The sequence below is a fragment of the Acartia tonsa genome, chromosome 11 (assembly GCF_053477335.1).
Source record: "Acartia tonsa isolate MP-2025a chromosome 11, ASM5347733v1, whole genome shotgun sequence".
Taxonomy (NCBI): domain Eukaryota; kingdom Metazoa; phylum Arthropoda; class Copepoda; order Calanoida; family Acartiidae; genus Acartia; species Acartia tonsa.
This window is the reverse complement of record NC_137270.1, coordinates 47,195,388-47,221,456: the sequence shown is the minus strand read 5'-3', so window position 1 is coordinate 47,221,456 and position 26,069 is coordinate 47,195,388. Positions and strand designations below refer to the sequence as shown.

The window sequence follows — 26,069 nt, the reverse complement described above, 5'->3', positions numbered from 1 at the left end:
CATTGTTCATAAATATCTTTTTATCATCAATTGTCTTAATATACAGGTTTAAAATAATCATTAGACTTGATAAATCAGCTTTTAAATCTATATTAATTGTTTTATTTTAAAGTGAAAAATATATTTTTTTTCCTTTTTCAATTTTTGAATGTTGCAGAAAATCATTCTTAATAAATTAACATACATATATAGATACATTTTTTGAAATTAAACAATTATCACCACCCCAAAACCCAACCGCTGTTTTTGTTAAAAGCGAAGCTTTTTTATAATTACCCACCCCTCTTTAGATAAATGAAACATTTTAAAAGATTTCTTAATTTTTTGTAGAAAATTTTAAAAGGTTTCGTGATTTTTTTTTGTAGAATTTATTGAACGAAAATCTACCCCTGCCTAGAATAAGCATAACAATATGTGCTCTTTCTTGATACTTTTCTTGGGAGGTTTCTCTCAAAGTGCTAAGCTAGCACAAGAAACATCCCACTCCCTCCGTTATTTTGAAATAAATTGAAAATAAGGGGGGGTTGATGTCCCATTGTTTTGTTATATTATAATTGTAAATGTTAGCCCTGCAGGGTTATGTAGCCTAAAGTGAATAGGATATCTTTCAAAAAGTATGTTGATATACAGTAAGACCCATGAAAAAGTATCTTTTAGGGTTCACAGTCCTTATTTCTCAATGTATCATCAAAAATAGCATATATCCGTGTTCTCTATACATTTCCACACAAGCATATATAAAAATTTTAATTTTACCTCCATTAACACCGTAGATTTTTAGAGCTAAAGTTTTAAAAAGTGACTGAGGAAAAAAAGTGGCTGTGTAAGCCCTAAAAGATACTTTTTCGTGGGTCTTACTGTATAATATGAAATGTATCTAGATGTTTATTAATTTCCCTGTCGACATATCCTTTTTATGGCTGCCCTTCTATCCGCCTATAAAAGAAAACTTTTAAAAATCCATTTATGTGAAGTAGTAAGATTTTTTTTGGTCTGAATATGAAAATATATTGCGTAATATTTTTCTAAGAAATCTAAAAAAAATGATTTTCTGTCTGTTTGTCCGTCTGAAGAAATGAACAATTGCTCTATAAATCACTTTGACCGTTTGTCAATTCACACTTTTTTGCTTTGCTACTTATGAATGTTGTCATTCTTATTTCCAGTGAGCATCACATTACAGACAGTTTTACACAATTATATAAAAAAAAATCTTATACTAGTTTTATTAGCACTGGCCTTTTGCCTTTTTAGGGCTGACATAACTGGTTTTAAACTTCTCATTTTAATATCTGCGGAAAGCTAATAATAACTATTCTTATTTTATTTTGGCTACAGTTTTTTAAAGTTTTTTTCCTGAATGATTTTCCAAGATGTTATGTTAAAATCTTCCGTTGGCTTAAAAACTTCAGGATCTAATACTTTTATGTACCTTAATAAAACGCACAAGGATAATTTTGTCCATCATAAACAGGGCAGCACTAAATCATGTTAGAACCAGCTTTTAATCGACGAGGGGTCATATGCAGGGTCCTATTTTGTCAGTGATCTAAAGGGATAAGACAATGGCCTAATAATGATTCACGAAATTACCCCTTCTGTAGTTTACAATAAGTAGTTAAAACATTTGGACCATAGGGAAAAAGGATAAGAGGATGAATACTCATTAGGGTGGGTCGATTTTGGATATTTTTTTTCTGAGGCCAAAGCGGGGATCTGCACTCAATTTATATAGATATAATACACCTCTGGATGATTTAAAATTTATCCTAAGTCTTAAAACCGCTGACGACCAGACATTCAATTGTATAGCTATTTGTAAATGGGAGTCAAAAATTTATTGAATCAGAACTATGGCTTTATGGTGCTCCCTGGAAATGCCTTGAGGAGCTGAGTCAGGAACTTTAGTCCGTTTCAAAAAATCTTGTTCCTAGCCTGAGAAAATCTAAAAAACCTCTACAAATTGGACAATTCTCAATAAACCTTAAAAAATTTTGGTTTTTTAGTGATTTCAATGGCTAGGAACGAGATATTTTGAAACGGACAAAAGTTCCTGATTCAGCTCCTCAAGGCCTTTCCAGGGAGTACCATGAAGCCATAGTTCTGATTCAAAAAAAATTTTGAATGTCGTCTTTGCATACTAATAAGTAATGAATTATATTTTTAAGTGGTCGTGCTCTAAAACTCAATTTTTTAAAATTCTTTTTCGGTCAGAAATGTTTTTAAGGTTAATTTTATCTGTTGCATATCCCCGCTTTGTCTAATTCCGATATGAACCCACCCTAATACTCATCCCCTTTTCATGGTAAAATACTACTTCCACATCCCTAATTTTTAAAAGATAATTTAGCAGACGAAAATCAAAAGCCGCCCAGGGCTTTTTGTATGTCAATCATAAATAATAATGTGAATAAAAAGAAAAGCGATATTTAGCAAACAGCCATGGGCAGTCAGAATCAGCTGAATGTTCATTATGAAAAAAATTTCCCTCTTTTTAGAAATGAAAGGATTCATCTTTCATGCACAAATTTTTTAAAATAAAAATAAATTCTGTGTAATTTTTAATTAAAACATTAAAACGACAATATCTAAAAGTAAAAAGTAAAAAAAAATATTTTTTTAGATGTTGTTAATTTAATATTTTTTTATATTTAATAACAAAATTTTCTTTTTATTTTTAATAAAAATAATATATTCTAATTATTAATACTTTACATATTAATTATGTAATCCTCCCATTTGAAAAGTGGTGGAATAGCAATAAAATTTAGCGCGGCAACAGCGCTAATTAGGCCCCTGGGCCCACTGCCTATTTTCGTCTTCTAGTTACTTTGATTCCTCTCTTTTATTTTTTTCTCTATGATTTGGACACTCAACTTAATGAACCAACAAATAAAAGTCCCCAAAGTTGATATGACAACTATTATAAAACTTTGGGTAATCCCCCTCTCCCCTCCCCACAAAAAACGTACTTTTTTATTTGTTCATCACTTTGTCTGTTTGAAGCAGTTCTCTCCTCCTCAAACAATTCCTCATTCTTTAACAGTTTTAGCCTTCGTTTTCGCCAAAAAAATGGATATGTAATTTACGTGGATATTATGACAGGGTAAAAATTATCATCAATTTAGGTTGCTAACATGGAAATCATTTATTGGCCAGTTAGTTCATTCAGTAGGAGTATAGTATGATGGTTTAAAGGGTGTGGATCAGTATCTTAGCGAGTTTAACTTTAAAATAGAAAACAAAAAATCTAGTGTCTCATCCAGGTAATGATATATCCATTACCAAAATTATCTGTTTAAAAATCCATCTAGGAATCTTAAAGTATAAGACAATGAGTGATATATTAATGTATTGTACATCCCCAATATTAATGAACAAAATCACCCTTTTTGAAGATTTGATTGGTTGTTTACTGCTATTTTGAAAAAAAAAACGAATGAGAGATTGTGTTTATAAAACCTTAATATATTAATACACATTACTCCTGCCCAAATTGTCAGTTTATTGAATCCGCAAAATAAAAGGGTTAAGACAATGGACGATAAATTGATGTACTTTCGATGAAAAAGAACAAAATTACCCCATCTGTAGATTTTTGCTATCTACAGAAGATATTTACAGACTGACGGACAAATTGACTTACAGAGTAGATGCTCAAAGACTAGATATCATTTTTTAGAAAATTGAGCCGTCTATAATAGTTAGCAGCCAAGTAAATAAAAAATCTAAGGACATTAACAACTAGAGGGAGGAGGGACAATGGGCTGTTGATTACCCTAGTCCCCAAAGTTTTATGATAACGTTTTCTTAACAACATTGGGGACTTTTGTAAATGTTGATTGGTTTAGTGTTCAAACGTTTTAACCACTAATCTTAACCCTAGTAATCTCTGTCTCAGCAATTTACCTCTTTTTGTGCTTATATAAGCAATTTTGTCAGATTTAAGTAGGACGTGCTCACATCGGGAAAGTCAGCACTTTACAACAAAAGTGGCTTACTTAAATCGGACATGTCGGACTAACGAGCCATTTTCGTAGGTTAATTGCTTACTTGAAGAACTATTATTGCCCTATAAACCCCTAAAAATCCCCAAAAATAAGGGTGGCTGATAAGAATCAGCCAAATCGGATGCTTTTGACGTAAATGTCTTACAGATTAAGATTTTAATCCGGATTATTTTTCCTCAAAATTTAATCCCTTCTCAGCCATTTAGGCTATATTTGTAGTTGATTGCTTACTTATATCTTCCATTTTTGCTACAAAATCCTTACTTAAACAAGCCATTTTTGTTATTAATGTCCTACTTATATCTTCCATTTTTGCTACAAAATCCTTACTTAAATAAGCCATTTTTGGGGTTGATTACTTACTTAAATCATCCATTTTTGTTGCAAAATCCTTACTTAAATAAGCCATTTTTGGGGTTGAGTACTTACTTAAATCATCCATTTTTGTTGCAAAATCCTTACTTAATTAAGCCATTTTTGGGGTTGATTGCTTACTTAAATCATCCATTTTTGTTGCAAAACCCTTACTTAAATAAGCCATTTTTGGGGTTGATTGCTTACTTAAATCATCCATTTTTGTTGCAAAACCCTTACTTAAATAAGCCATTTTTGGGGTTGATTACTTAATTAAATCATCCATTTTTGTTGCAAAATCCTTACTTAAATAAGCCATTTTTGGGGTTGATTGCTTACTTAAATCATCCATTTTTGTTGCAAAACCCTTACTTAAATAAGCCATTTTTGGGGTTGATTGCTTACTTAAATCATCCATTTTTGTTGCAAAACCCTTACTTAAATAAGCCATTTTTGGGGTTGATTACTTACTTAAATCATCCATTTTTGTTGCAAAATCCTTACTTAAATAAGCCATTTTTGGGGTTGATTGCTTACTTAAATCATCCATTTTTGCTACAAAATCCTTACTTAAATAAGCCATTTTTGGGGTTGAGTACTTACTTAAATCATCCATTTTTGTTGCAAAATCCTTACTTAATTAAGCCATTTTTGGGGTTGATTGCTTACTTAAATCATCCATTTTTGTTGCAAAACCCTTACTTAAATAAGCAATTTTTGGGGTTGATTACTTACTTAGATCATCCACTTTTGTTGCAAAATCCTTACTTAAATAAGCCATTTTTGGGGTTGATTGCTTACTTAAATCATCCATTTTTGCTACAAAATCCTTACTTAAATAAGCCATTTTTGGGGTTGAGTACTTACTTAAATCATCCATTTTTGTTGCAAAATCCTTACTTAATTAAGCCATTTTTGGGGTTGATTGCTTACTTAAATCATCCATTTTTGTTGCAAAATCCTTACTTAATTAAGCCATTTTTGGGGTTGATTGCTTACTTAAATCATCCATTTTTGTTGCAAAACCCTTACTTAAATAAGCCATTTTTGGGGTTGATTTCTTAGTTAAATCATCCATTTTGATTGCAAAATCCTTACTTAAAAAAGCCATTTTTGTGATTAACTTCCTATTTATATCTTCCATTTTTGTTACAAAATCTTTACTTAAACAAGCCATTTTTGTGATTAAATTCCTACTTATATCTTCCATTTTGGCTACAAAATTCTTACTCAAACAAGCCATTTTTGTGATTAATCTCCCACTTATATATTCCATTTTTGTTACAAAATTCTTACTTAAACAAGTCATTTTTGAGATTAATTTCTTACTTAAATCTTCCATTTTTGCTACAAAATCCTTACTTAAACAAGCCATTTTTTTGTGATTTATTTCCTACTTTCATGATGAAAATTGGCAAAATTGAACCTATAATTAATGAGAAAAAACAAATTTATAAGTCAAATTATATTAAACTACATGATATTATACAGTATTACAATACATTCAAAAATTTTATATTCTTTTCATGTTTAAAAAATGTCTGATGAAAGTTTGTTTTAAATTTATACAAATTAGATGTTTAAATCAAATTCACTAGTTTTCTGCATAAATCAATCTTCTGTTTCTGATTTAAAGTTGTGTTATAAAGTTCCAGCAAAACCACTCTAACCACAGACTGAGACAATCTGTCTTTGAAGTGATTCTAATGTACTCTAATGATATTTTGATTGATTTATCAACTCTGTTCTCCAATGAAGTAACTTCCTGAGAAAAAATTACTAAAAATAAGGTATATTTAATATTGATATGAAATACACAAAACTACTCTTTCTAACATATTTTTCTTTAATATTTACAATAAATATTCATGTATTATTATTAACATTTAGAATAAATAAATAATAGTAAAATATCTAATATAGTATTTGTCATTTGGGATTAGACTTTTATTCAAAAAAAAATCTAAAGCTATTATATATAAAAACAAGCAATGAAGTGCACTGATGTCTAAGGAGGGAGGGATGTACAGGTATGATAACCCCCACCCCCAATGAAATTTGGCATTTAGGAACTAAGACATCATTGTGGAGCTTCTATGTAATACAGCATGACACACAAAAAGTATTTTTTAGGGTTTACAGACCATATTACTTAGTGTATCAAAAAAAGTAGCATATGTTCTTGATCTCTTAATATTTCCACACAAGAAAAAAATTTTAGAAAGAGCCTAAATTTTGAAAAAGTAACTTAAGAAAAAGTAACTTACATAAGTTTTAAGTAAAAAGTTAAAATAAGTTTTAAGTTGAAAGCATTTTTTGGAGTCTTGTAAGGTTAATGATATTTTCATGATCCTAACTTTATTAACAAAAAAGATATCAACAAAATAAAATTTCATCAAAATGAGTTTTGATTTTCAAAAGCATAATTTACCAGAGATCTAAAGAGATATGTCGAAAAGGGGGCCAAATAAATGTCGGAATTCATCCTTTATTATACACATTGTGATGAAAAAATTAAGTTTTTAAAGTTAAAAGCATTTTTCTATTATTGGGATTATTTATACCCACAAATTTTAGTTCCAAGGTTATAAGTTTTAAGAATAAAACAGATTTACAACTTAAAAATGTGAGAATCGATCTAGCACCCCAAACAATTGGCAAAACTTAATGATACTTGGTGATAATATGAAGATTATTACCATAATTATCCCTAAAATTTTCAGCTCTGTATCTTTTATAGGAGTTGAAAAAATCATGTTTCACCCTTTCTGTCTCTGACAGATGGACGGACAGACAGATAGACATTTCATATAATAGAGTAGCTTCACTACTAATTATAGAATAGCTTTGCTACTAAAAATAAGCTCAGAACTCATATCTATAGTTTTAGAGGGGGTCTTTTGCTCCACTAGCCTCTAGAAAGGAAGTCCCGAAATGAAATCTGTATTGGTTAATTAGTTAAGTTATGTTAAAAAAGTTCTTTAAAAAAATCAGATTGATATCTTTAAAAATAAGCTCAGAACTTACATTTTTAGTGTTTTGGGGGATCTTTTGTTCCACTAGCCCCTAGAAGAAAAGTCCCAAAATTCAATTTTTACAGTTTTACATGTGGATCAAATCAAATAAATGAGCTTACAAGCTATAAAAACAAGCCCAACAATCCAGGGCAAAATTTGGTAATGAATTAAAAATATTATTGTAGCATTTGCTGCATAACAAAAACACACACACAGAAAAACTTTAGGGTACCTATATTTTTGGGTACCCCAATGCTAAGAAATGATAAGGGAGTTATAAAAAAAAATTATTTGTGTAAGAACCAATTATATTCAGAAAGTTTTTAAAAAACAGAGGGGGAGAGGAATGAAGATACTTTGTTAAATAGTTTAATGTTGCTGCCCTACTTATGGATATACTTATCCTTGGTAAATTAGTATAGTATAATGTTGTTGTTTTACATATGTATATAACTGTCCTTGTTAACATTAGAAGGAATAATGTTGCGTTACTTACAGATTGGGGGGGGGGGGAGGGGGGGAGTCATATTGACCCCCCCCCCCTCTAGTTATTTCAATGTCATTTTTTTTATGGTAAGATAGAGAGTTGTGACTTCATGACTATTTAAGTTTTGTAATTATACGTCGGCAAGAGTTGATCTTATAAGGATATCTGGTCTGTGTCGGTCGTGGCGTCCGGTCAAAGTCGGTTAGGTGGCACCAAATTTAGAAAAAATTTTAAATAAATTTTAATTTCTACATTATGACTTTTGTGTATAAGGAAAACCTAAAATTTTTTTGGTGAATACTTAGATATCAATGACCTTCTGAGAAAAGTGGTGTTATGACCGCTCCCTGACTGACTTTATGACCGTTTTTTGTCCGGCTCTTACTACAGACATATATCATAAATATCGTGGCTTATATTACAGCTAGAGACCTATAAATTTTTTTGGTAAATCCTTAAGCAAATATAAACAGATAAAAATATTAATTGGCGTCGCCAACCGCCGTTTTACCGCCGTAACCGCCGGAAATGGCAGTTTCCGTTATTTGCCGTTTTTCGGCAATGATCAGAAAAAGTTTTTTTTTGTTATCAAAAATTAAAAGTTCGTCCTAAAATTTGGTCATCCTAGCTGCAAAATTGGCCGCTCTACAGCTGTTTTAATATTTAGCGGCTGGCTGTAAAAAGCGGCTAAGGAGCGGTCTGATCGCTATGACTAGAAAAAGTAATTTTCTCTAAAAATACACATGAACCACCAGAAAAAAATTTTATGTCTAACTGTAACAGGAGCCGAGATAGAGGGGGAGGGTCAATATGAACCCCCCCCCCCCCCCCGATCTATTAAGGTGGGAATTGGGGCCCGATCTGTAAGGGTTAAATTTAGATTATCATAATGTTGCTGACAAACTTGTGGATATAAATGCACTTGTTAAAATCAGTAATTTACCACAAAAATGGCACAATTAAGTAAGCAATTTACTTTTTTTCATGCTTACTCCACGAGGAGAGATTACTAGGGACAGCATAATATAATTTTGCCGTGCTATTTATGAATATACTTCAACATTACTTAAACATCACTATTGTATAATATTGCTGCTCTACTTATATTTATACTTGTCCATGTTAAATTCAGTATAGTAAAATAATGCTGTTCTTCTTATGAATATACTTATCCTTATACCAGTATTACCTCTAGGGGCTCGGTGACGCTTTGAGTAAAAGTCCTCTCCACCCCACCTTGAACCTACTCTGTGTCTAAATTGCAATGTAACGCACTCAATCGCCCAAGGGTATTAAGTAAGGTAACACCAAATAGATAGCCAAATCTTTAATTGCACGAATTTTGTCTAGAGGTCCTAGAGGCATGGTAATGAGTTGCACCTGTTTTAAACCAAGACATTCCTCATACTCAAACTATTAATGTCACAAACCTTTCTCCTTGTTTGCTCAAACAAATGCATCTTAAAAACGTTTTAAGAAATAAAGCCAAACATTAACCCATTTACTAATTTAAAACAAGGAAATTTAAATAACAAAATGATTTGCTCATAAACAAGGATGACAACATCCATAAAAGCGAAGCTCTGAAACGGTAGGACAAACAGACATTAACACTTGTATAATGTCAGAACTGAATAATCAGAATGCAAATGTATAAGAGTCAAAGCAAAATTGTAAGTAAATTTGTTGAAAAACTGCTTGATACAGGATAATGTTTATGGACATACTTACATTTTTAGGACTTGATTATAGAGTTGCTTTGCTTATAAAATTGTACTTTGTTGTCCCAGGAATCAGTATACCAAAAATCAGACCAATCGGATAATTAGGTCACATACAAATTTGTTGTTAAAAATGTAAAAAAATCAACATGTTTAAAATGGACGTACGGACATTCTGGTAATGATTATAGAGTTGCTACGCTTTCTAACTCGTACCTAACTATTACAGGAATCACCATGCAAAAGTTGAAATCGATAGGACAATTCTAACATGCCTTAAGTAACGAAAAAAGCTATTTAAAAAAGTAAAAAAATCAATATAATGGACGTACGGACATTTTGGTAATGATTATAGAGTTGCTACGCTTTCTAAATCGTACCTAACTACTAAAGGAATCACCATGCAAAATTTGAAATCGATAGGACAATTCTAACATGTCTAAATTAACGAAAAAAGCTATCCGTTACGGACGGACGGACGGACCGACCCTAATTATAGAAAAGCTTCGCTTTTAAAAAATTTTAAAGGGTGGGGTCAAAACAGGTAAACAAGGATGACAACATCCATAAAAGCGAAGCTCTGAAAAGGTGTGATAAATAAACATTAACACTTTTAGAGTATCAGAACTAAATAATCAGAATATAAATGTTTAAAAGATGAAACAAAATTTTGAGTAAATTTGTTGAAAAACTGCTTAGATGCAGAATAATGTATAAGGACATACTTTCATTTTTATAGATGCTACGCTTACAAAATTATACTTTGTTGTCCTAGGAATCAGTATTTCAAAAATCAGATCAATCAAAAAATTATATAACACAAAAATTAGCTGTTTAGAATGGACGTACGGACATTCAGGTAACAATTATAGAGTTCCTACGATTTCTGAAGTCTACCTATCTACCAAAAGAATCACCATACAAATTTTGAAATTGATAGAAAAATTCTGACGTGCCTATTTTAATATAATTTAATGCATAATTTTAATTAACACTCAAAATATTCTTAAAAGTATAAGTCTGTCTGTCTGTCCGCCAGTTTGTCTGTCTGTCCATCTGTTTACGTCTGTATGTCTGTCAATACCTTTTCGTTAATTTAGGCATGTTACAGTTATCCTTTAAATTTCAAAGGTTTTAGGATTTAGTGCTCAACAAGGTATCCTGAGTGAAAGTTACAATTTTAATTGGGATAAGACAATGAATGTTTAATTGAAATACATCCCCAATGATGATAATAGTTATTTATTGCATCGTATTATAGACAACATTCCGCGGATAGTAAATTTAAAAGATTAATTACGGTTTTGTTAACCCTGAGGGGCCGAAGTCCTTGCCTTACAAATCTGGTATTGATGTTATGTTTTTTTCATTTTAATATTCATATAAAATAGTCTAGTATGGCTTTGAACCGGTTCTAATCCTGCAGATATAAATAGGTTTCAAAGCCATACTGAAAATAAAATAACCCCTATTGTAGATTAAAATCATTGATTGGGCAATACTTGTCTGGAACCAACCAATCAAAATTAAATAAAAGTACCCAAAGTTTTTATGCTAAATATAGGCAAGGATGGTAATAAAACTTTGGGTACCTTTGAAAATATAGTCCAATGTACCCTTCCCCCTTGGGTAAAAATGTAATTTACTGCTCAATGATCCCTACATCCCAGGGTATGGCGTGTCTACAAAAAGGCAGTGTTCAAACTTTTACACCAATTATTTTAATCTACAAAAGTGGTCCCGTTTTATAATTGTAATTGTGCATATTGTAAACAGTTATCGCGCAAGTAAATTTCTGCTTTCTACAATATAATATTTTTTTTTTCATTTTGACTCAAAACCTATCAAATCAAGAGGGAAAACTTAGATTCGTAGCCACACTAAAATAGTTATTTATAGCATCATATTATATACACTAAACAGCTTTCCGTAAGAGTAAAAATATTTTTAGAATAATGCATTGAAAACTTCATTTTATTTGCTCAAAGATGTGCCTCAAATTAAAAACGTTTCAAGAAAAATGCCACCCCCCTTCTCTTTATACAACCTATCCTAACCTGACCCAAAATTGAAGGTTTCAGTGCTCATCAAGGTACTTCGAGTGAAAGCGACAATATTTTGTTTTAGAGCATTGCAGTTATGGATTTATATTTCTTGTTTTTACTTCAAACTAAATTTTCGTTTTAACGAGGAATCTTAAAGACTAAGACAATGGACGATATTTTGATGAAAATTCCCTTTTTACAAACAAGTTTGAAAACTTAACTAATCAAAATTCAATAATCTATCATCATTATCTTTAGTGTTCAAACGTTTCCAACCCTAATTGTAATCTACAGAATGGGTAATTATGTTTACCATCAATGTGGATATATTTAAATTTATCGGCCATTGTCTTATCCATTTAGATCCCTGAAAAATATCAGAGAAACAAGGATGTCAACATCCAAAAAATCGAAGCTCTGAAATGAACATTAACAATTGTATAAGAGTGGCATAACTGAATAAGCATGATACTGCTCCAGGACATCTTACATTGTTAGGACATATTTATAAAGATGCTTATAACATTGTACCTCGTTTTGATAAATATTAGTATTCTATAATAAAATTATTAAGATAAATATTTTTTTTTGTCAAAAAGGTTTAAAATTCAATATAGATCTACGAAAATTCTGCTACCTCGTTATAAAGCAAACTTTTTAATCGATATGAGGGTACGAACGGACGTACCGACACGAAGTATAGAGAAGCTTTGCTTTTGAAATGTATAATTGATTTTCTCGTATTCATTCAAATCCGGTGGACAGGAACCGGTTCTCATCAATACGAAAAAACTATGTCTAGCATCGTATTATATCCAGCTTTCTACGAATATAAAATGTACAATCATAAGATTAAAACCAGTTTTTTTAGCCGGTGCCTTCGGCACCACGGGGCTAAAAAAAACTAGTTTTAATCTCATAATTGTACATTCTATATCCGCGGAAAGCCGTTTATAATACGATACGAGAAATAACTATTCCAGTATGGCTTCAAAACGGACTAAAATCCGCTGGATTAGAACCGGTTCTCAACCATACTGAAAAATAAGGATAGAATCATATTACAGACCATTTTCCACGAAAATTTAAAAAATCATAAAATTTGAACCAGCTTTAAGCTTATTATTTTTCATTTTGATATCCGCGGAAAGCTGACAATAATACAATGCTATAAATTAATATTCCAGTAGGGAAACCGATTAAAATCCGCTGGATTAGAACCGTTTCTCAACCATAATTAATTAATACCAGTTTTTATTCTATTCTCATATTTTTTTATTTTAATATCCACGGAAAGCGGTCTTTAATACGATACAATAAAAAAACTAATCCAATCTAATTTCTAATGGATATCAAAATGAAAAATTGTAAGATTAAAACCCGTTTTCTTAACCCAGGCCCAGGCCAGGAAAATTTGTTTTAGGTTTATGATTTTTATTTTAATTTACGTGGAAAACTGTCTGTAATACGATCAAATACATAATTTTTCAGTATGGCTAAGAACTGGATCCAATCCAGTGGATATTAATCGGTTTCAAAGCCATACTAGAAATTTCGTTTTAACTAGGACATTGTCTACATAATAATGCATATTTTCAGGATACATAAGAGTCGGCTCAAAGATATGCATCATATAAATAAAACATTTAAGTAAAATACCACCCCCCCCCCCCTCCCCGCTTCTTATACTACCTAACCTAACCTTACCCAAAATTCAAGGTTTCAGTGCTCAACAATGTACTTCAAGTGAAAGCGCCAATATTTTTATTTTAAAGCGTTGCTTTTATGGATGATTTTTTTCTTATCTACTTCAAACTTGATTTTCGTTTTTAACAAGAATCGTAAGGAATAAGACAATGGACGATCAAAAAATTGATCAATGAGCGAGCGTTTTTAGGGAGGGGTGGTACATTGGGCTCCTTGTGAAACAAGTCCACAAAGTTTATAAAAATAGTTCTCTTATTTTTTGGGAAAACAACTTTTAGCACTTAAATTTAATTTTGATTGGTTTGTTTATAAACTATAGTTTCTAAACGTTTCTTTTCTAATTGTAATCTATTAATTTTGTTTACCATCATATTGGGGATGTAAATTAATTAAACGGCCATTGTCATATCCCTTTAGGTTCCTGCGATAATAAAACTTCAATATAAGTACCGAAAGCTTCTGGGCCAACAAATAAGATAACATAGTTATTAAATATTGTGTATAATTCAGGGAAACTCGCAATCATGGCTCAACACGTAGCGCATCCGCTCATTGTCGGGGAGGTGATAGGTTTGAATCTCGACCCGACATAACTTAAGACATTAAAAGTTGTTCCTACTGCTGATATGTCAAGTGTTAATGAACATTTACAATTGTAGAGTGTCAGAACTAAATTAGCATGATACTGTATAAGGACATAATTAAATTTATAAGACTTCATTAAAGATATGCTTTGCTTATAACATTGTCCCTTGTTGTCATAGGAATCAGTATTCCAAAAATAAGATAATTAAGATCTTTTAACAATTATAGAGTTGCTACGCTTTCTAAATCGTACCTACTTGTTATAATGTAGTGTGTTTTAAATTGATAGGACAATTCTAACATGTCTAAATTAACGAAAAAAGCTAACCAGTACTGACGGACAGACCGACCCTGATTATAGAAAGGTTTTCTTTTAAAAAGTTACAATCCATTTTCCAGTATGGCTTCGAAACCGATTAACCGCTGGATTAGGACCGGTTCTCAGCAGAGAGATTAGACAATGGGCTGTTTATTACAATAGTCCCCAAAGTTTTATAATAACTTTTCCTATTCATTGGCTAAACAACTTTGGGGACTTTTGATTTTAATTTTGATTGGTTGATTCACTAAGTAGAGTGTTCAAACGTTTAAACCACTAATTTTAATATACTATAGGGTAATTTTGTGTTTCATCATTAAGGATGTACATCAATTTATCGGCTATACTGAATCATGTTTAGCATCAAATTACAGACATTTTTTCATGAATATTAAAATAAAATCATAAAATTAATGCCTTCCAGTTTTGTTTTTATTCCTATATTTTTTATTTTACTTTACACTGAAAGTTGTCTATAATACGATGCAATAATTAATTAGTCAAATCCCGGTCTGGTGATGTAATTTCAATAATCTTATTAAAAGCAAAGTTTGTTTATGATAAGGTTCTGTGCGTCCGTCTGTTCATACACTATGTCGATTTAGAATTGTCCTATCAATTTCAAACTGTAGGTGGTGATTCCTGTGTATTATTTAAGAAGCGTAGCAACTCTATGAACAAGAAGTTTGTACGTCCAATTAAAATATGTGGATTTTTTATTTTTTTTGTATGATTTTAAACCAGTTTTGTTGGTCCCGAGATTCAAAAGGCACGCGTAAACAAAACTGGTTTTAATCTTATGTACATTTTTGTATTCATAGAAAACAGGATATAATGTTTTTTCAGTATGCCCTAGAACCGAAAATATTTTTTCCAGTATGGCTTCAAAACCAATTAAAATCCGCTGAATTAGAACCGGTTCTAATCCATACTGAAAACAATCATGTATTCAACTTATTACAGACAATTTTCTACGAGTATAAAAACAAAAAATCATAACATTAAAGTCCGTTTTCTTTACCAGGTCCTTCAACCATTAAGAGCTAACAAAACTGGTTTTAATCTTTTAAATTTTTCAATTTAATATCCGCGGAAAACTGACTATAATACGAGGCGATAAATAATTATTATTTTTTGAATCATATACTGTTTTTAAAAAGTAACAGGATCTATGTGTGTCTCTCTGTCTGTTTAAGGGAGTATACCACCATCCATCCAAGAAAAATCACCCCAAACTCCCCCCCCCCCTCAAAAAAACCCACAAAATAACTTACAGTTTGGAACTTGCTAGAGTTTTGAGTAAACGAATGAGATAAAGTTGTAATAAAACTTTGGGTACCAGTGTAATTTATAGTCCAATGACACCTCCCTTCTTTACTGCTCAAAGTTATACATCAAACAAAAACGCATACCAAGCATCAACCAATTTTTACTACTATTATCCAAGTTTGTACTCCAAACATTACTATATAAACCCTGCCCATTTAGTATATGCGTTAAGTTAATTAAAATAAGTAAATAACAGAATGCTTAACTCATAAAAACGTTTGTGTCCCAATAGTTAAAAAAATCCATAGATAAAGGACGCAATGATTGACTATACGTACAAGTACATGTGATACGATTTATAAATTTTAAAATAAAAACATAGTCTAACCTTTTATATTATTAGAAAGAACTGCATAGTTTCCTTTCAGCTACACTCAATTTGATGTAATGCGTAGATATTATTTAACATTACAATTGCTACAATTTAAATATTCTTAAAAGTAAAACTTAATTTTTAGAATATAAATTGTTACAAATGCACTATTAAAAGATATAAAATTAACCAAAGAATTTTTCATTAATTATCAAATAAAATAACTATCACTGTAGAATATACTTTGCACATACTTATAACACATAAATGTTTCTCCCAAGCTTAACTTTGGTTTACTGACGATGACGCGACACGGGAACTGTGTTGACCCTACTTATGAGCTGGCACGACACGCACACACACGCACATACCCACACTCACACACACACAAACCATTTATACACAGTTTTGTATGGTAAGGGAAAAGATAATTAAACAAAAATTTTACATAAAATATTTAGGAAGCAAATTCTGTCTTTTGTAGATTATTTAAAATATAAGAACTCAAGCTTATTAGCTAATTAATGAGCGAGGGTGGTTTTCAGGTAGATAATGGACATTAGGTTGTTTATTACACTAGTCCCCACTAGTTTTATTAACGTATTCTTATTCGTTGCCTATCAACTTTGGGGACTTTTATTGAATTTTGAATCCTTAAGTATAGTGTCCAAACGTTTCAACCACTAATGGTAAACTAAATAAGGGGTATTTTTGTTTATCATCAACGGGGATGTTTGTCAATTTATCAGCTATTGTCTTATCCCTTTAGATCCCTGGTGGTTAAAAATTCAATTAACGTACTTTTATGCCAACGAATAAGGCAAAGTGATTATGAAACTATGTACATATTTATTAAATTTATTCAGGGATCTTAAGGGGTAAGACAATAAACAAATAGATCTACAATGACGACTAATAAAATTGCCCCTGTTGTACATTGTTTTACTGTAAAAATTATTGGTTGTAGTTTTGTCCAATGTCTTTTCACTCCCTGAGTATTTTTAAGATTTACTGTACAATGTTCCCTCACTCTCTGGGAATAGTAAGAGTTGTCTACAGGGAGGAAATAATGAACGAAAAATGTCGGTCTAAATTCTGTCTATAATATCTAGGAAAGACAAGAAAAAGACAGTATGAATATCTAAGAATTTTTTTGGGGTATAGTCTCTTTCGTGGAAACGCCTCTTAAGGGGCGTTTCGTCGTATTTTAATAGTAGCTTTTCTCCTATTTCTATATTTTCTTTCTGGGACTATACCCAAAATAAATTTTCCATTGTATAGTTTCTCTATAACTTTTGTTAATTTATAAATGTTATAGATCTCAAACTTCGGGTAAGGATTCCTGTAACAAAATAAAACTTTGAAGGCATAGTATTTCTATTATCGTTATTAGATAGTCTTTATGTCCATTTAAAACATGTGATGAAGCTCTTTACATTAAAAAAATAGTATAAACTTAGGTCTGCATATCTGGATTGGGTGTCTAAACTTTTCAACCAATTATTATTATCAAAAGTAACAATTTTTAGTCGCAAAGCTACTCTATAATTCCATCCGTTCGTCTGTTCGTCCGTCCTTCTGTTACAGGCAAAGTGAGGGAAACGTGATTTTCTCGGCTCCTATGAAGGCTAAAGCCTAAAGGTCATATTTTCAAAAAAAAATTAGTTATGGATATCTAATTAAATTTTCCATCTTTTAAGCAGGTTTTTGGCTATCTTTATATTTTTACATATTTCCTAATATCTTTAATGTTTTTTTGGTCCGATTTTCAAACTTTTTTGAGATTTTCTTTTTTTTTCTGAGCATCTAGTATGTAATTTACTTTGACTGTTGGTATGTAAGTCATCATACAAAATAAAATAAGGTTTTGTTTTTATTTTCTCTAATAAATCTATTCTTGATTTTAAAGAATACTCTTTCTTTTTGTACATATTCCTATCCACGATTTTTGTCCTTTGCTACTTATGGATGTTGTCATCCTTGTTTAAATTACTATTGGAAATGTATACCATATGTAAATTTATGATCCGTTTCTTATCCTTTAAGATTCATAAATATAAGACACATAAAAAAACCTTATTGTTTTAAAGCGAAACCTTCTATAAAAAAAAAATAAAGGTAGAAAAGTATGTCTGTATGTAAACAGAATCACTCTTATGGTTTGGATGTTTCTATAATTTTGTCTTTAAATTTAAGTATTTTCACTACAAGAAGAATAAGAGTGGGTTTGAATTTCAGCAGTAACCAAAGTTTCATAATCATTTGTTGGCCTAAATTTTTTTTACTTTTATTTAAAATTGTACACTATATTATCCCTTTAGATCCCCGAGCAAAATAAAAAAAATATTTTGAGGACCAATTATTGAAAAATATTTTATTTCACACCCAAGCAGCCAAGATTAGTTATTATCGCAGCATTCTATAATTAGCTTTTTGCGGATAGTCAAACGATAAATTATAAGATTAATTCCGGTTTTGTTAGTCCTGAATGGCCGAAGGCTTGGTTCAATGAAACTGGTATGAATATTAGGATTTTAATTTTACTCTTCATAGAAAATGTCTATATTTTGATATGATACATGATTTTGCAGTATGGTTGGGAAATGGTTCTAATCCGGCAGATATTAATTGATTTTGTAGCCATACTGGAATAGTTATTTCTTTCATCGTATTATAAACCGCTTTTCATGGATATAGAATGTACAATTATGAGATTAAAACCAGTTTTTTTAGTCCCGAGGTGCCGAAGGCACAGGCTAAAAAAATGGTTTTAATCTTATGATTGTACATTTCTATATTCGTAGAAAGCGGTTTATAATATGATGCTAGACATATTTTTTTCGTATTGATGAGAACCGGTTCCTGTCCACCAGATTGGAATGAATACGAGAAAATCAAATAAAATCAGGACTGAATGATGAGAGGCAGAAAAGAGAATCATAGAGTAGCTTTGCTTTTTATTCTTTCTTGGTTAGTATTTTTTTCCAGAGGGAGAGCGGAGACAATTGGCTGTTTATTTCAATAGTCCCCAAAGTTTTACAATAACGTTTTCTTATTCGTTGGCTTTGGGGAGTTTTACTGTATTTTGAGTTGTTTATTAAACCATTAGTGACGAATCGGGTATTAAAACCTGGTTCCAGAAAATGTTTTAAAAAACCGGTCTCCAGTCTTCAAATTGCATCATTCCCAGTATGAATCCCCCCTCTACTACCCTGGTTTTCATTTCCCCCTGAAGCAGGCAGTTTTGCTTACTTCCGTTTGCCGGTATAGCTAAACAAAATTTGAAAACCATGAAAATATTGGTGAATTCAAAATACCCCTTCTAACTTTTTTGTTTTTATAGTAAAGTTGCTGATTTTTTTTGGAGAAATCTAATGTTTATTGACAAGTACATCTATTTGTGAATTCGTTTTATTCAAATTATTATTTCTTATATGATTTTTTTATCGTTATTTTATGCCCTATTATGACCCGGTTCGGCATGGCCATAAATACCCGGCAGTTTTAAAACCCAGCTCAGCTTTGGTTTTATTACCCGGTTTTAACTTTTAAACCATTAAATATTTGTTTATGACTAGAGCAAAACAAAAAAATTGGAATTCCGTTTTGACCATTATAAAGCTTCCCTGAGATTTTCAGCTCGATCGGCCCATAAAAGTGGCGCTCGGCTCTAATGGGTTAAGTTGAGTTTATAAACTTTTCAACCCTTAATTTTAATCTACAGAAGGGGTAATTTTGCGTGTCATATTTAGGGATGTGCATCAATTTATCAACCATTGTCTTATCTCTTTAGATCCCTGATTTGTTTCATAATTTTATTTGTTATCCTTGCTTATGTGTTGTAACTTATAATATAGTCTAATGTTAAACTTATTCTTGGAGGGATAGGACAATGGCTGATTGATTATTATACATTTTTACATAAAAATTAAATGGTTTGGCAAGGATAATTAATATTCCATCGTCCCTCTCCAAAATCCAAATGTTAATTAAATCTACAGACCTTTGAATCTAACTAATTAAGCTCGGTAAATGAAATTTAAAGTTGAAATCTATTTTTTTCCGTTTTAAAGAATAATAAGATAATTTCTCTAATTTAAATGAAAACAAACAATCATTTTTAATCTTTTGTCCTAATCCCCATATAAAAGTAACAGGATGTCTGCCTGTGTCCCTGTATGTCTTTATGTCTGTCTGCATTGAAAAACTTTGCCAAAAGCTGAACAGATATTGTTTTCCTGTATGGATCTTTAATTGTATCTTCTCATTGGTCCTAAGTAGGTTTATTACTATTTTATAAGGGTACCACACTCCTCAAAATATAAATAGTTCCTAGAAAAATTTTATCCCCCCTCCCTAATTTTTTTTACTTTTTTTCTCTTAAAACTAATTCGGAGAAGGTCATTTTACCCTTTTTTCTGACTTCAAATTCATCTAGTGGCCTCTAGGGTAAGTCAAATAAGCAATAAATGTGATTGATTGATTGTAAGTAATTTGTGAAAAAATAGCATGATCAGGTATATAAGCCAAATAAGCAATAATTTTCATTGATTACTTATAAGTAATTTATAAAAAAAATTGCATGATTTAGTATATAAGCCAAATAAGCAATAATTTTCATTGATTGCTTATTATTAATTTATCAAAAAATTGCATGATTTGGTTTATAAGCCAAATAAGCAAATATTTTCATTGGTTGCTTCTAAGTAATTTATAAAAAAATTACATGATTTGGTATATAAGCCAAATTAGCAGTTTTGTAATTGATTGCTTATATCTAGTTTATAAAAAAATAGCATGATTTGGTATATATTCCAAATAAGCATTTATTGTAGTTGTTTGCTTATTAGTAATTTATGAAAAAAATAGCATGATTTGGTATATAAGCCAAATAAGCAATAAATGTGATTGATTACTTATAAGTAATTTATCAAAAAATAGCATGATTTGGTATATAAGCCTAATAAGCAATAATTTTCATTGATTACTTATAAGTAATTTATCAAAAAATAGCATGATTTGGTATATAAGCCAAATATGCAAAACTTTAGATTAAATAAAAACCTTAACATTCTATTTCCAATTTGTAGACCAACAATGCCCATGGAACATTGATCTGTAAATTACATTTATACCCAAGGTGTATATTTGACTGTATTTACACAGGTACCCAAAGTTTCAATACCATCCTTGCTCAATGGTTAGCTGACAAACTTTGGGTACTTTCATTGCATTTGGTTTGTTCCAAACAAGTAGTGCCCAATATTCAATTAATTTAATTAATAATTTTAATCTACAACAGAGGTGATTTTATTTTCAGAATGGCTTCAAAAATGAATTATATCTGCTAGAAGTCATACTGGAAAATCATGTATCATATTATGTTCTAGACAATTTTATACAAATTTCAATGCCATATTTGTTAGCCCCTAAATGTTAACAAAACCAGAATTAATCTTATGATTTTTCACTTTACTATCTGTGGAATGCTGTCTATAATATGATGCAATAACATTGGAGATGTAATTCCAATAAACATTCATTGTCTTATCCCAATAAAAAATGTAAAAATTGGTAGTTTCACTCAGGATACCTTGTTGAGCTCTAAAACCTTCCCGTTCCCCTTAATGATAAAATGTATGGAGAAAATCAATTTAATTATGGAAGGGGTTAATTCATTATTTGTTTGTTTATTATCAGATGAGTAGAATAATTATTATATTCAAACCAATTTTATGAAAAAAGTTGAAAGATGTTTGAATTGACTTACAGACTTTCTGGTCAAGATTACAGAGTAGCTATGTTTCTAAGTAATATCTTCTGGTAATATTAAATATATAGTTGATATTCAACTGTAAAGAGTTATTAAACAAGTGGTGATTGCTGGAACTTGGACAAAGTAGCTTTAGACAAAGTAGCCTCTGGACAAAGTAGCCTCTAGGACAAAGCAGAGTGGGGCAATTACTTACGAAAATTAGCCTCCTAAGGAAAATAGCCTCCTACGTAAAGTAGCCTCCACTGTTAATAAAGGTCATGGCTACAGCACTTGGATCACTGGCCTGCCTAGCCATGGGTGCTTATCCTCTAGCATATAACCTAACCTAACCTAACAAATGTATGGAATAAAAAAATATAAAATTAGAAATTAATGTACATTAAACATTCATACATAGGTTAGGTTAGGTTATAGGCTAGGGGGCCAATATTAATCGGGTTTGAAGCCATACTGAAATAGATAATACTCGCATCGTATTATTAACAGTTTCTGCAGATATAAAAATGTAAAGTGTAAGTATATAATCAGTCTTAAATCTCGTAGAAAAATGGATATAATACAAGGCTATATACATTTCTTTGTATGGCTGAGATCCGGTTCTAATCAAACAGATTAAAGAAATTACTAAACTATCAAAGAAATTTAGAAAAGCACAGCTTTTATAAAATTACGCTTGGTCTGTATGTCCGTCCGGAATGGTAAATTATTTTCTTTAATTTAGGCATATTAGAATTTAAAACTTTGCATGATGATTTCTATTACAGTTGGGTACGATTTATATAGTAAGCGTTACCAGAATGTCAGTACGTCCAGTTAAAACATATTCTAGTTCTCTATATTCTTATTTTTCTACAATTAGAGTGTTGGTTTATGGATATTGTCATCCTTGTCTGGGCTAGCAATCAAGCCTTCAAACATAAAAAATACACACTATGAACTAATACTAATATAAGAAGTGTCGTTGTTCAAAAAGGAAAGGGTGAGGGAAAAGAATAAAATCATTTCTAGACTAATCTAACAATCAAATAGAATAAAATGAAGAACTTAGTAGAGAAAAGTGGTTAATGAGATCATAGCCAACATATAAAAAAAACATCCTTGCTTTGTAGCATTTTTTTAGCTATTTTTATATTTTCCCCCATATCTTTGGTCTTTATGGTCCAATTTTCGAAATTTTTGTAGTTAGGAATATCATAATTAAATTATGTAATCCATTCCACAAATATTAGTACTTATAAGAAAACAATTAACCCTTAACGGCGGGGGGGGGGGGGGGGGCGTTGAACGACTGTAAGGGGTTAAAATTATTGCTTCTTTAGCTTATATACCAAATCATGCTATTTTATGATAAATTACTTATAAGCAATCAATGAAAACTTTTGTCTATTTGACTCATATACCAAATCTTGCTTTTTTTAGTAGTGAAGCTACTCCATGGGTCTAAATGTCTGTCAGTCCGTCTGTCCGTCCGCCCCTCCATCTGTCCATCTAAGACAGAAAAAGGGAAACATGATTTTTTTAGTTCCTATAAAAGATGGAGAGCTGAGATTTTAAGGGATGAATTATGTTCACAGTCTTCATATTTTCACCTAGTTTTATTAGGATTTGTCAGTTGGTTAAGGTGCTAGATTGATTCCTACATTTTAAAGTTTTCATGATTTTCTCAACTCCTATTCAACATAGACGGCTGAAATTTTCAGGGATTGAATCATTTTATATTCTGCATACTTTTATCAAGTTTTGATGAGATTTGCTTATTGGTTGGGTTGCTAACTTGATTCCTAGATTGGTAGATTACTTATATATTTGATATATTACTTATAAGCAATCAACTACAAAAAATGCTCTTTTGGCTTATATACCATATCATGCAATTTTTTGATAAATTACTTTTAAGTAATCAATGAAAATGATTGCTTATTTGGCTTACATACCAAATCATGCTATTTTTTCATAAATTACTCATAAGCAATCAATCACAATAAATACTTATTTGACTTATATACCAAATCATGCAATTATTTGATAGATTACTTATAAGCAATCAATCACAATAAATGCTTATTTGGCTTGTATACTTAATCATACAATATTTTGATAAATTACTTACAAGCAATCAATGAAAATGATTGCTTATTTGGCTTGTATACCAAATCATGCTATTTTTTCATAAATTACTTACAAGCATTCAATAAAAATGATTGCTTATTTGGCTTGTATACCAAATCATGCTATTTTTTCATAAATTACTTACAAGCATTCAATCACAATAAATGCTTATTTTGCTTATATACAAAATCATCTAATTTTTTGATAAATTACTTATAAGTAATCAATCACAATAAATGCTTATTTGGCTTATATACCAAATCATGCAATTTATTGATAGATTACTTATAAGCAATCAATCACAATAAATGCTTATTTGGCTTATATACCAAATCATACAATTTTTTCATAAATTACTTATAAGCAATCAATGAAAATGATTGCTTATTTGGCTTATATACCAAATCATGCTATTTTTTCATAAATTACTTATAAGCAATCAATGAAAATGATTGCTTATTTGGCTTATATACCAAATCATGCTATTTTTTCATAAATTACTTACAAGCAGTCAATCACAATAAATGCTTATTTTGCTTATATACAAAATTAATTAATCACAATAAATGCTTATTTGGCTTGAATACCAAATCATGCAATTTATTGATAGATTACTTATAAGCAATCAATCACAATAAATCTTTATTTGGCTTGTATACCAAATCATGCAATTTTTTGATAGATTACTTATCAGCAATCAATCACATTTAGTGCTTATTTGGCTTATATACCTAATCATGCAATTTTTTGAAAAATTACTTACAAGCAATCAATTACAATAAATGCTTATTTGGCTTAAATACCAAATCATGCTATTTTTTCATAAATCACTTACAAGCAATCAATCACAATAAATGCTTATTTGTCTTATATACCAAATCATACAATTTTTTGATATATTACTTATAAGCAATCAATGAAAATGCAAATTACTTATAAGTAATCAATCACAATAAATGCTTATTTGGCTTATATACCAAATCATGCAATTTTTTGATAGATTACTTATAAGCAATCAATCACAATAAATGCTTATTTGGCTTATATACCAAATCATCCAATTTGTTAATAAATTACTTACAAGCAATCAATCACAATAAATGTTTATTTGGCTTATATGCCAAATCATGCAATTTTTGGATAAATTACTTATAAGCAATCAATCACATTTGTTGCTTATTTGGCTTATATCAGCCAAATCTTCTCTTTTTTTCATAAACTGCTTACAGGAAGAAAGGGATTAATTATTACTCCTCCTTCTTTTTCTTCACTTCAACTTATATAAGTAACTTTTACTGTAAATGACTGAGTATTTATTTACTCCACCCTCTTTTATCTCACAAGTAAGACCAAATTGTTGTAGAATGCTGATATAAGTAAGCAATTAGTATTCTTTATGGCTTATCAGTAATTTACCACAAAAATGGCACAATGGCACATTTAAGTAAGCAAAAAAAAATGTTAATTGCTTACTTACACGTTTTGAGATTACTAGGGTAATGTATAAAAGGAGTAATTTTGTGGGGCATGTAAATCAATTTATCGACCATTATCTTATCCCTTTAGATCCATAATTAACTACAAAAAAAGCACTGAGAAAAACAGACTGACACTATTTAGACAAATAAAAACAACATCGCTATTAAACAAGGATGACAGCATATACAAGGTCTAAAATCAGCAAGTTGGACAAACAAACATTCACACTTGTAGAGTGCCAGAACTTAATAAACAGAATACACTAAGAGGTCTAAACCAAATTGTTTATAAATTTGTTGCAAAATTTCCTAACTACTAGACACTTTTTGAAAGGATATACATAGATTTTAAGAAATTGATTATAGAGATTCTATGTTTATAACATTGTACCTTGCTGTCTTAGGAATCATTATTCCGAAAATCAAAAGAAAAGGAAAATTATATAGTACAACAAAAAGTTAAAAAACAGCATTCTTTAATTGAACGTACAGACTTTCGGGTAACGATTTTAGAAGTGCTACGATTTCTAAACAGTGAATAGAACCTAAATTTTATAGGAATCCTCATGCAAAGTTTAAAATCGATGTGAAAATTATAACACACCTAAACTAACGAAAGGATCAATATTAGGGTTGGACCGGATATTTGCGATAATATAAATTTGTCGAAAATGATGGCTAGACCTTGACAATCACAACAGTGAGGAAAACTAATGTATTGCAAATTATCACTAAGCCTAACCCGTATCTATTCATAATTAATAAATTATTTCTTTAATAATAATTTATCCTATTCGGGTCAAGTGTTGAATTATTTCT

At 30.5% G+C, this 26,069-nt stretch overlaps 1 long non-coding RNA gene across 1 annotated transcript; it reads right to left on the bottom strand.

The window, feature by feature from the left end:
* Window positions 1–1,364: 1,364 nt before the first annotated feature.
* Window positions 1,365–26,069, bottom strand: LOC145331661 (uncharacterized). Its single transcript, XR_013883826.1, has 3 exons — window positions 25,935–26,069; window positions 2,973–3,037; window positions 1,365–1,432 (listed from the first exon to the last, which is right to left on the bottom strand). It is a non-coding gene; the product is annotated as an uncharacterized LOC145331661 (long non-coding RNA).